This window comes from Homalodisca vitripennis, chromosome X (genome assembly GCF_021130785.1).
Source record: "Homalodisca vitripennis isolate AUS2020 chromosome X, UT_GWSS_2.1, whole genome shotgun sequence".
Lineage (NCBI taxonomy): Eukaryota > Metazoa > Arthropoda > Insecta > Hemiptera > Cicadellidae > Homalodisca > Homalodisca vitripennis.
In genome coordinates this window covers 80,426,132-80,439,658 of record NC_060215.1, presented here as the reverse complement: position 1 = coordinate 80,439,658, position 13,527 = coordinate 80,426,132, and the positions used below count along the sequence as shown (strand labels likewise).

Genomic DNA, 13,527 nt, shown 5'->3' with positions numbered 1-13,527 from the left:
TAAAAGAACAACTTTTATACATAAACTGTTTTAGAATTGGGGTCAAGTAACAGAATTATATCAATTAATGATTGGATATACCAATTAAAAAATTTTGGGCATATTTATATGAAACCGTATGTTAGTCGTTAATGGGATACACTTTATTGTCAAATCATCCAATACATTACGAAACAATTCTTAACCATGTTTGGTAAAAGGTCTTCTTCGCCAATTTAAATTGTGTATAGGGGTTTTCCAATGTTCTTATAGCTCTATTTCTACTACTTTGTTTAAATTCCTGAAGACAGTTTAAACCGAAATATAGAAATCGTTTATGAATATCTTCTTATATCTTATTTTAACCTGAATATATTATAAGATTATATATCTTCATATATAAGGATATTTTATATATATATATATATATATATATATATATATTCATATTCCTGCACATCAAAAATATTTTCCAGGGATCCACGGACTTAGCCCAAATCACACGAATTCAGGTACACAGAGTGCAGTCACGTTGATGTGAGATACTCTGTCTACCGAGAATTGGTGTGAAATTTCTCTCATCGCGTCTCTGAACTCACGCTTATATCCTTCATAAGCTGCCACATTGCTTCCTTGCCTATTCAACGTTATATCTTATTCACGTCTTTCACATCTTCCTATTCCTGCGCCCAAATATACACTAAGCTTTGATCTTGAGTTTTACTAGGAAGGATTAATGTTCCTGTTCTTTAAATATACTTTAATCACTCCTTCAGTTTTTTCCTTTTTTTCAACTCCTTGTCTGTTGCTTGTTTATTTAATTTTTATCCATGGTAATCGTTGATATATACTTCTTTAGTCAAACCTGATTCATTCTAGAGCGTTCTAAAATGAAATTCACATTATTTCAACTTATGTTTATTAGGTTATTTAATTTGTAAATAATATATAGTAAAACAAATAACACGAACGTTATTTATGACAACATACACTGCAACCAGAAGATGTAATCGTTAAATTTAATAGTTATAATAATTAAGTCCAGCATGTTAGAAACATATTACATTTTAAACACTTGTTTATTTCTTTGTGTAGTAATATATTTTCGTTTTTACAGGTGGGTGGTGACGTTTGTGATGTATTTCGTAAGTAACTCCTCCATAAACAATGTTTAAAGAAACTTGGAAAATTTCTAGTGACGATTTTTGTCGAGTAACATGGAATTTGAAAATATTACTTTGTTTGTTTATTCCAAGAAACACATAAAACACTATAATATCGTTTCTTATTTTGATTATGGTGAAGTTGAAGAAGTTGTTGTGTTGCCTGGAAGGTGTATCATCTTAAACAGTTGACTTTGACATTTGGATGTCCTGTCTATAAAAGTTTCGTCTAAATAAGATTTGTTAGGTAGTTACAGGCATAGAAGGATTTTGCACATAAGTTAGCTTCAAGAAAAAGATGGATATAAGTATAAAATCCTAAAACTAGAATTACAGGGCAACATGAATGATTTAATAGTTTTATCACCTGAAAATGGAATAAATTTAGTTCCAAAAATCTACCTCCTAGATAAAACTGGGGGTTTTATTGTTTTAAGGACAGTAATTGTAGTAAATATAATGTTAAATTATACGGTTTGTGAATGGATCATGTAGAGAATTCTTGAGAAATTTTCATTAAACTATCTACAGAAAATAAATTACAGTATACTTTGATAATTATACTTTTATAAATTTAATTAATATTAATTATAAGTTAATTAAGGAAAAGAAAACATTGGATAATCCTGACTTGTAAACAAAGGAGCTAATTGCTATGGAATTCTAAGATTGTTACCGCGATTATCAAGCTGCCACCACTGAATAATATCTTATCGTTGTGGATGAGAAGATTTTAGTTATGATTTGTGTCTATCATTTGTGGTCTTAGTTTTGGAACTAAACTCTTGTCTTAATTTCGGTTCAATAATGTCAGATACTTATGCTGAACATTACTGTTTACGGTCTAAGCTGTTGTTACCCATTCTGGTATCAACAATATAAAGAAACTATTTAACGCAACTAAATACAAAGGATATTATGGATACTAATATCCAGCTTAGCTGTGATGATGTCTTGTGGTGCAAAATGCTTGATGTCCTGTCCATAGATCCACCATTTTAAATCGTTATCTTGCTAGATAAATTTGCATAGGTCTTGTACAATAGTCTTTTTCTACTTATGGGTGAAATCCTACTGCAGAACCGGATTGACATGTGGTTTTAGCTTGACGGATCTTCTTCACATTCAACCTGTGTAATATCAGCATTTTAAAGTAAACGTTTGTAGAACAGTATATTGTGGATGTTGAGTTTTGCTCCAGTTCACCTTAGTTAACTCTTAGTAGAACTTCTAAAAACTGAAGCTTCACAGGCTGGACTCCTGGAATCTGCAGTCACATTCGTCTAAAGAGGCCCAAGAAAAGTTGGCGACAAACTGTTTGTCAGAAGAACATGACTCCAGATTCCAGGAGTCAAGTCTGTGGCAGCCTCAGATTCCAGACGCTGCACTAAGAGGAAGGTGAACTGGAGCTTAACTCAACCTTCACATTGAATCAACCCTTCCAACCATAGGTTAGCTATGTGGCAAAGTACAAGTGTTTTAGTTTTAGAGTGACTATACATTGGCCACTACGGTCTCCAGATCTAATGCCTTTGGATTAACGCGTATTGGGTAGATGGAAATTGACATTCATAAAGTAAAGCAAAATACACTCCATTTTAAATGCTTTTGCTCTCATAAAATAACAGTAGACAGGAATCACATATAACACAAACTATGTAACAATTGCATTGATTGTTCTGGTGAAATTTGTGAACATGTATAACGCGCTCCTGAATAGGTTACACTGCTTCTCTCTAATGAACTTTGAAGGCGAATCAATTTTAGTTTGTAATACTACGTAAATGTATTATAAACAATGACAGCTTTGAAGAACATTGAAATTTCTTTCTCATTCATGCCGATCTTAAATATTCTTTTTACTAAGTTCGGATTTTATTAGTCGTTTAACTTTACTATTTTTACAAATTTCTACAGTGTTATATAATTCGTTTATATATATATATATATATATATATATATATATATATATATATATATATTGTCACTTTTTCAGAATTTAATTCTCCACTTTGTTCAGTAAGTACACGTGGAAATGGATACACATTTCCACTAGTATGTGTTTAAATTGTCAACTTCTAAAATATATACTTTTGTAACCTACAAAACAATTGAAATAAAATTATTAGTTTTCAAGACAATAAACAGAAATACGATATGGCTCAATGGAGATTTATATTTCAGTTTTGAGTTCTATATTCCCGTCATTTGGAAAAATTATTCGATCCATAAAAAAGCATTATTTTAGCTCTGTAAACATTGATCGTAGTAGAAATTTCTATCTCCGCTAATACTAAATTCAGAGTAACGGCAAGACTGAATAGACTGAGAAAATCCTGTCATGTTGCTGGTATGAAAGCCCAAAAAAAGTAGGCCGGCCCAGGCGTATCGACTAACTCACTGGCCTGTAACCCTGTAACGGTACTGACAAACACTGGCGATGTGGCTAATTGTCAAGTCAGCCAGCTGATGGTAACGAGATTATCCGCCTGTAATCAGCAGATTGCAAATCCAATTCTACGTACAATCAGCTGTTTTGTAAATAATTGTTAGAGTTCCTTGAAAATGATGCGATAATTCAGATAATCTTTGTTTTATTTACATATCAAGTATTATTACGTCCGACAATATGTGCGTTTGGCGTTATTGTTACAAAGCGCACATTGATTATATACACTAAACTTGTTGTCATCTATGTTCTATGTTATCACCAAATAAATGTTTTTGACCTGTACTACAATACATACGTTTCGATTATTTATACTTCACAAAGAAGTAGATTATTATTTACCACACAAAATTTAAATACAACATGTAAATGTAACGCGTAAGATATTTTTATAGTGCTTTTGTTATGCTATTTTAAATATTTTGTTAAAAGATGAGATCTAAGCAACATTTTAATAATCAAGCAATTAATTAATGCTAGTTCACATAAAACGGCATACGTGCATAAGGTATACCTTTTCGTTATCTTGATTTGAGTGTGATACACGAAGAGAGGGGGCATTCAAATCACGAAGGGGGTTTAAGAATTATACCTATATTAGAAATCACTCCAGCATTGCCGAAAATATTTGAAACATGTAGGTCCTTAGAAACGTTCATTATTTTTATGAATTTATAAGATAGTTTTTTAAAGCAAATGAATGTTTTATGTTACGTTCCCAGGCATTATTAGTATGTCTGTGTTGGATTTATACCACTTTTTAACAAGCTTGGCTGAAAAATTTCTATTACTAATCTTAAGCACTCTCCCGAAAATGTTTGGAGAACAAAGACTTCTGAACACCGGACAGAGCGGCTAACTACAATTGTTGTGGTAACGCCATTGAGCTAAAGTCTCCGCATACCATTCAGACCTCGTAGTTGGAAATTCCGTCTAATTTTGCCTCGGGGCTCTATTGAAACCAGTATAAGGGATCATGTGGACAAAGCGGTTTATTCGACAATAACTGTTCTTACAGTTGAAAGTACTGTTGGTTTCAATCTACAAATTGTGATTTTATACTATGGATATTCTATCTTCAGCATGTCTTAGTCTATCTTAGCTCTTAGATTACGTATGAAATAACTTCACATAAAACTTATGAAAAATGTTATTATTTAACTTTACTCAAAATGCTCCTGCTTGTACTTTGTAAACAGTCACTGAATTAAACTTTTCATTTGCACTTGTTCAAAAAATAAAAAAGGAATCGAGGGATATTTAAAATTTTTTACCCTTCACTTCACAAATGAGAGTTGGTACGGGTAGAATTATGAATAATAATCCATCATATGAAAACTTTTCACCTGGTTAAATGGTTTTCTCAACCATTTAAACAATGGTTGCTAGGGAACACTTTGTGTAAAAGGAATGGCCTATAGATGTTAAATAATAACGAAATTTAATAATAAGAAGAAAAATACGTTGTTACATTATAGCCGGCGAAAGATATTTGGAAAGTGATACATATTAGTTCCAAACTATATTTTCAAAAGTTCACTTAGATCATTCTTAAATTTATACCATATAATTTAAAAAATAATTTAAGTAATGTTGTATAATGTAATTATGAAACTATTAATAGACTGCACATTTAATTGTATCCTTTCTTAATAGGGTGTACTTTTATACATTCCGTCGTCAATCTCGGTTTTTGTTACAGGATTAACAGCTAATATCTTCATATTTTGATACAAAAAAGAATTCATTTGTATAATTGTATTAGTAATTTATAGAACATTTCTGAGGATGTAAGGCCCCAAAACATATTTTCAGGCCATTGTAAAAAAAACTTGGTAACTTAGTTTAGGAGAAAACTAATCCTAATTACAGCATAGGAAATAAAGAATAAAAGTAAATTGTACGCAATTATTAACAAATAAAGTTCAAGTACTGTTTTAATAGTATACGTTTAATTTTTCTGTAGCTAGGAAGCTATTTTAGAGAGACTAATCGAGACATATAAATTACTTTGTTGCCACAAAATCATGAATACAATTTTTGCTAGAGTAGTTAAAAATTTCAAATTTAAATAACCGGATTATAAAAACTGAAATAATGTTCAAACGTTTTAGCAATTAAATAGCTTAGATTTCTTTTAAAGCATAATGTTTCTGACATTTAAATGTTTTTGTGATATATTACGCACAGTGAGTGTCTAATTCTAAGTATTATTTCTTAAGTGTTAATAAACTCTCGCCATTCATAACACTAACAACTTAACTTGCTCTCTCATCAAGAACTTGACGTTTGTATAAAATTTTGCGTAGAGCTCTACTTCACTGATAAAATCTGTCCTTGAAGTCCAAAGCGTTAAAGATGCCATATGCTCGTTTCAATTACGATCACAAGCTGCCATTGAGAATTCAAATTCAGGTTGCAAGAAGGATGAGAAGAATTTCATGTAGAATTGTCACCTCATGTAGCGACGGATCCTAGAGTGAGCGCTACTAAGTACTGACTCATCAAGCGAATTAATTAACTTTTAGCCGACCGGAGGTGGGGGAGTAAACTTAAGCACAGCCTAAGGCTATTATTTATTGATCGTCTGAAAAAGGGCTCATTCGAGCACTCTTTGTTTTAGCCACAGACAAGCTTGCACTGTACAGATTTGTTTTAAATTATGATTTTTTTGAATGATGTATTTTCATACCCAAATTCTTATAGAAGTATTTCATTAACTTTGTTGTAATAGAGTGATCAGAACTTTAATCCTCTTCCTTATTTTCGTTTACGCGTACGTTTCTGCACCAAAAGTTGTACAAATATAGTAAAAAGACCCCCCAATATGCCACACGCCACTTGAAATGTTGACATTCAACATTAATTATGTACGTCGGTTTTGATTTCAAACTGAATCATTTTGACATTGGACCCCTTTTCTCCAGTGAATTATGTATGACCCGTCAGGAGGAAAATAAACTATGAAATGCTTTTAAAGCTTATGCTTTATTCTTCTGAAATCAATTACAAACTAAGTTGTTGTCAGAACGGATTTAGACAGAATATCGCAAACAATGTATGTTCGTAGTAAAGATGTTTGCAGACTCATATTTGTTATAAGAAGTTAAGGGTAAAATATACATTTTTTTGGCGATTTTCTGTTTTAATTAAGTTTTATAGGACGAAACTTCCTTTTTACTGAAAGATCCTGATCTGGTCTTAAAATTGGTTTACTATGACTCTTTTTTTTACTATAGGGCTCACTGTCTTACTACTTCCACAAAATTGTCGGTGTGTTTTGATTCTGCTGTGTTGGTAGTAACAGTCAGTACTATTTACTGCTAACACCTGAGTTTGTTTTTTTCTTTTACTCAACATAAACAAAATTAGTGTTTCTAAAAAGGGATTTGAAAGGCAAATGTTGGATGATGGTAAAAATATTAGAGGTAAAAATAGACTTACTGATGTTGTCCAGTTACAGATACATTATGGATTAGCCATAAGACGAGCTGTGTCAGATAAAACCGGGAGTACAAGGCATGAGAAAGAATATAAGGGCCGTTTATTTCCTAAAGCTGTCAACCAACGAAACCCTCAGCATGGCCTAAGCCCAAAGGGAGCTAGCTGATTCTTGTTGTATCTTTAATAAAGTAAAAGAACTGAAGCAGCCTTACTGAAACTATATTACTTGCCATGAAAACTATATTTTATGACTTATCAAATCCTGACCTTTAAAAAAGTGTCCTCTTGGCCAAACACAAACCCAAATGAAAGTTTTAATCAAAAGTTCCAAAAAAACACATTTGTTAGGTTGGATTTCTTGAAACCTGGTGCCAATGATGCAGTTATAACCTGAAATGATGGTTATTCCAGTAAGTTGAGAGTGTTTGATAAATTAGGACTAAACATGCTTAAAAGTCGGTCGACGCGCTTCTTACCATACGATTAAAGAAAGCAGAAAAGGCAACTGAAGAAATGTCAAAAGCAGCTGGACATGCCAAGAGAGCTACAAGAACACAAGGTTGGTGCTGATGATCCATATTATGGTGCAGGCTCTTTTTAGCAGAACGGAAAGTAAATTTTCTTTGTCGTTTGTTTACCAATAATTGATTTTTCTGTACCAAGGAACTATGAATGATACAGATTGGAAATTCTTTATGCCTGTAATAACAAGCTACAGTACTATAATTATTGTAGTTAAATTTGTGATTTAAGAAAAAAATTGTATGTAAAAAATCGGTAAAACACAATGGATTCAAAAAAGAAATATTTTTTTAATTATTTAAAAACATAATACAATAATTTTTGTGCTGTTAATTTAAATTACATAGGGGAATACAGATTTAAAATGTCAACGCCATATCTCTTATGTACCTAAAATTCACAAATTAACAGGAATAGGGCCTTTCCACTCTCCTTACATTGAAACTACAAATCGTAATTTTTCACCACTATTACGTGTTCAAGATATTATATTTTAACGTCTCATATCATGTAACTCTTTTGTTTGGAAGACATGGCTGTGTTATATACCTATTTTCTTAGTGCAGAAATGTAAACGATATATATTTGAACAATTCAGATGACAACGTTGAAGTGTTTGTGTAAAAGCCGGATATTCTCAGGCTGGTGGGAAGAGGCTGACATCACATTGCCTTGTACTTGGGGAGGTGAAGGTAAGCTGGGATTATTTTAGTTCTCGCTTGAATGTCTTTAAGGATTTTGCGGATAAAGACGCGCTAAGGTATACGATACATGTAACTAGCTGATGATTCCGATACAGCCATATACACGATTCCTTCTCGCTCTCTCTTTCTCAACCGTATATATATATATATATATATATATATATATATATATATATATATATATATATATATATATATATATAAGAAAAAAGAAAAAGGGAAGGAGTAATATTAATTTATTGTTTGAAAGTAATTTATTTTTAACGTTAAATACAAACAAATAAATTAAATAATATCATCATACGATAAAACAGTGATGGTTTAAAGTGCTAAGTCTTTGGAGAATCACGTTTTGTTAAATAACAAGTTTAACAATTTTAAGTATTTACTCTTAATTTATTCGTATATAAATCTATCGCTTACTCAAAAAATTATTATATTCTCTTTAAAATTCAAACACGTCATCAAAATAAGTAATTAATTAATGATTTTCAAATATTCATAATTAATTTTTAAGTGATTATGGTAGGTTAAAATAACAGGATTCTATATACATTATTAATCGTAGAGGTGTCTTGCATACACGTGTAATTCGTAATTCAAGTACTATATGAGGTTTCTTTAAGTTTATGGTATTACCTTTGATAAAATGCGGAATTCAATTCATAAGTACATATAAAATTGGTACGATTACATATATATATATATATATATATATATATATATATAATAAATATATGTATGTGTGTGTATATTGATTGGTTATTTTTATTGATAAAGTAAAAATACAAAGCCGTCTCTACCATCTGATACTTATAAAGATATGCTGATAAAGCTGTATATCGGTGATTGTTGCAAGCGGTGGAGAGGGAAAAGGGGGGACTCCATGTTCATTACAGATTAACAGTCAATTTATATTCAATTATTTACAACCAATGGCTGACGATTGGCTAGAAGGTCCGCTCTGCTTACCAAGATTGGAGTGGCGTGTGGAATTAAGGCGTATGTACTGGCGATTTATTCTGTCTGCATTTGGATGTCATGTGTAGAGCAAATAGTCATTGCAAGAATAACTACACGTGATTGTAAACGTTTTACTTTGAGAATATACATGGAAGAGAACTTATTATGATGGAGCAAAATATTTGTATTGATATTTTGGTGAAAATACTTACTTTACTTTACTTAAGGGCGATATTGATAAGTTATCCGTGGAAACAGGACAATGAAGACTTATTTGCACCTCCTCATCCCTACGTATCTCAACTCCTGAATTAAAGTGAGGATTTATAAATAACTGTGGACATTTCTGAATCCACATTGATTGAAACCAGCCTTATCCCTATGAAACATCGTAGGTCTTTCCGTCCAAAACCACAACTAGAAACTACAAGGAAGACTAGAAACCTTGTGATACCGATTTGTGAAACCTAGAAAACTAGAAACCGATTTTGATAAAATTTGACATGTAGATGTAATTGTTGAATTACTATCTCTAGATATTTAATTTATTTAGCATTAGAATACATTTGTTTAACTAAAATTCCAAAATACTTTAAAAGGTATATTACAGTTTTAATTACATTATCCTTATTTAAAACACAGTAGATGATTATGGAAGTGACACAAACTGATCACAGATTCTATCGTTTAAACCTTAAAGCAGTGGATTTTGGGCGAGTGTGTGTATTTTAAACCACAATAGACACAAAAGTAATAAGCTGGTATTATTTTCATGACATTTAAGATCTTTCTTGTGAATATTTTTATACTATCGTTTCAAGTTTTTGTAATTGGACCCATACTTTGAACTTTTCAACTCAGTACAGTAATCTGTTGATATTGTGACCACAGTATTCTGGTGGAAGGGGCGCTGGATTGCAAGCTAAGCAATATTATCTCAGCGGAAATGTTTATTAGGTATTTTGATTTCTGCAATAAGTAGACAACAGTAAATATATACGCATATTTTATATTATATTTTGTATATGTCTTATATTCTCTAGAACTTGTAAGTACGAATCTTCCACAATTATAATGGTAACTTTCTATTACCAATACAAATCTTATTATTATGGTGTATATGTTTTAAAGTATTTTAAGAATTTTCAAGCTCTGAAGTGGTGATACGTGATTGTTGTGGGATAAGCGTGAGGGCAGGAAACCCCGGCCAAATGGCATCGTACCAAGTATTCCGTCTAGCAGTCACACTTCCCAACACACGGTCTTGAGTGGGGGTGGAGCTGCAAGAGTAGTACCTATGTTAGAAGGGGGGTCCGTGCTGATTGCGGCCTCAGCGTTACAAGCGGGTCATCAGCACCGCCACGGCCTCTGTAATACACGTCCCCACCTCTGCAATACACGTCTGAGCAAGTTTAGAGTCCCTGACTCGTAACATCGTAGGTTTAATTCACTCGAGAAATATTGTGAAACTATAATATCATATGACGGTTTATCCTAATTTATCACATGTGAAAAAGACAATGAGACGGAATTAAACATTATACACTTAATCGTGACATCTAAAATTTATACAGTTCAAACACGTTTTCTTTATATAGTGGAATAGCTCAGAATTTGAATTGTTTTTCACCCGTTGTAGAAATTTCTTATGGAATTTGATTTTCAACAGCAAGAGTGGTTCGTACAAAATTTAACTTCAACCGTGTGTAAATAGACGAGAAGACTACAAAGAAATAAAAGTACGTTTGAATCTTGTAAATATATCGATTCTAAATGGCGATATTTTTTGCGAGATGTTAAACTTGTTTTTTCGCGCTAAAATACATGGAATGCTCATCTTCAGTACGTAACACATGTTGTTAAATTTAAGGAGTCACTTCCTACAAGTAACCATAACCGTTACTGTTTACAAATGAATTTGCATTTGCAAAGTTTTATCTAGTTTTTGTCATAATGATTTTTAATCGGAACACTACACTGATTTTGCAAAATGTAGGGATGAGTCTATCTAAAAATAAAAGAACACTTATTATTTACGAAATGGGTTTACATTGGTATATTTGTCGTATTTTATTTGGCATTTAAGTAAAAGTATGTATAATTTATTTTAATAAGTAATCACAATATTAAAGTTTTGTCATATCAGAAGTTATTTAACAACTGATATACTCCTACTGTAATCCGTAATCGATTAGGAACATCAGAACTCTTATAAAATCTGACTTTCTTCAAGTTCGGTACATCCTTCAGAACGATTTGTCAGTGATTGACTCAAGCGATATACGAGTACTGTACATTTCTTTTTTTATTCATGTAACAGATGCTGATGTAACCGCTCACTGCACATAATCCGTAGCTTCTGGAGTGACAGGATATTCAGGATTGTGTAGGGTGGAGGATCGAAGCCACCTCCTGCCGAGATCCCATAGTGCGCAATAACCATGCCATGAGGTGGCAACACTATGTCAGTTCCAGCCTTTACCTGTCAAAGGGACAGGGACGTTTAGGCTTGCAAACCCCTTTGCTTTGGTTTCAAAGGGTCTTTTAACATTGAGAGTATGCCTCAGAAATATGAATAAATAGGATCAGCTAAGATGTATATTAAAGTTATTCTCGTATTTAGGATTCCTTATTACTGAGAACCTTTTAGTTTTTCCTTAATTTTAATCGCGGATAACAGCCCGACGTAGGTAAGAATAGTTAAGTTTGGTAACGCCCTGTTTATGGGTTTGGCGGTACACTCCAAGCAAGGGTGATCTGGGGTCGAACAAGTTAACTGGGGCCGGTAGTGGTTTCGAGAAATATGTTTGCAGTTGGCTCGGCTCATAGGGGAGTACAAATTGGATACTTGTGTTGTACTGTGTTGTGGTTGTGGCGGCTTGTGTGTGTCCGGTCTACCCCTAACGTTACAGGCAGGGCATGTAAGGTTCACACTGTCTTCCTTCACCACTGATCAATTTATATGATACCCTTAGTGCCTTAAACTCTTTTTTTTGTTAAGATCAGCTTCTCTAAATAGTAATAATGTTTTGATTAATGAGGAAAATAAGATTTTATGCATTCTGATGGCAATAGCATGACAGCTTGCAGAAATGTTCCAGAAATCTTCTAGTACATTCATTTGGTTTTACTTTGTCAGAGCGGTAGAGTCCCGGCTAAACCGAAATTATCTGCGGTTACACCTTTAATTGATGACATTGATAAGGGTGATACTGAAGATATCCGTGGAAACAGTACAATGAAGAATTACTTGCAGCTCGTCATCCCTACTTATCGCAACTCCTGAATTAAAGTGGATTTATGAATAATTGTGGATATTACTGATTTAATATTGATTCAAACCAGCCTTATCCCTCCGATATAAAATTGTATCACACTGTTTACAGTATTCTGTATTATTTATGAAAGATTAATTATAGTACAGAATGTACCAAAACGAATTGATTTTTGGTTGTCTACAGCATGATTCTGTATAATTTGGTAAATCTTTAAAGTATAAACTTTCTTTAAATAAGCGGTAATTAACAATACCGAACGCGGATCTTTGAAACAGGCAAATGAAGATGTTTTTTTTATTTATAAGTAAGCTCTAGACTAGGAGCATGTTTCCTCCTCTTTTTGTATCCAAATGGAATGTTAAGGCTCCTGCAATATCTCGTGTTATAAACGGCAGAAGCCAAACATGGCATTTTTACCAGCCATCCATCAGGAGTGGGCGTGGGCAAAGGTGGCTAGTGCTTTTCATTGTGAGTACTTCCATTGTATTTCATTTCAAGTGGGAGTGAAGGGCATTTCACTTCTCAGGTTTTCCATGGTGTTCAAAGGAATAACCTCCCCCCCCCCTTGTAGCGAGCACTTCATATTCATTCTTAAATCGTTAACTTGTTCTTTTCCGAATTTAGTAAATTCATTCGCAAATATTCCCATTTCATAAAATGTGATGGATGTAACATAGGCCTTTCCTTGACGTACGAGCAGGCTGTCACTATCCGAACAAAATATACTACAAAATTATATGACAGTAATCCACATTTTCAATTTCACAATGGGTGGCGTATTGAAGGGACATTCCTGTTTGAGTTTTATCAGCTACAATTTCACAATGGGTGGTGCATTTGTGAAGGGACATGCTTGCTTGATTGTTATCACGAATTTCAGCCACAATTTCACAACGGGTGGCACATTTTTTGTTAATGGATATAATTACCTGATGGATATCAAAATATTGTACGTTACCACAGACGTATTATACTCTAGAAACCGGTTCTAGTTGCTACAAACACAACGTACAACAATTGTATCA

General features: G+C 32.8%; 1 protein-coding gene across 1 annotated transcript in view; it reads left to right on the top strand.

The window, feature by feature from the left end:
- The window catches only part of LOC124369246 (centaurin-gamma-1A), a 233,820-nt gene that overhangs the window by 74,092 nt on the left and 146,201 nt on the right, over positions 1 to 13,527 (top strand). The gene's annotated exons all lie outside the window — the stretch shown is intronic.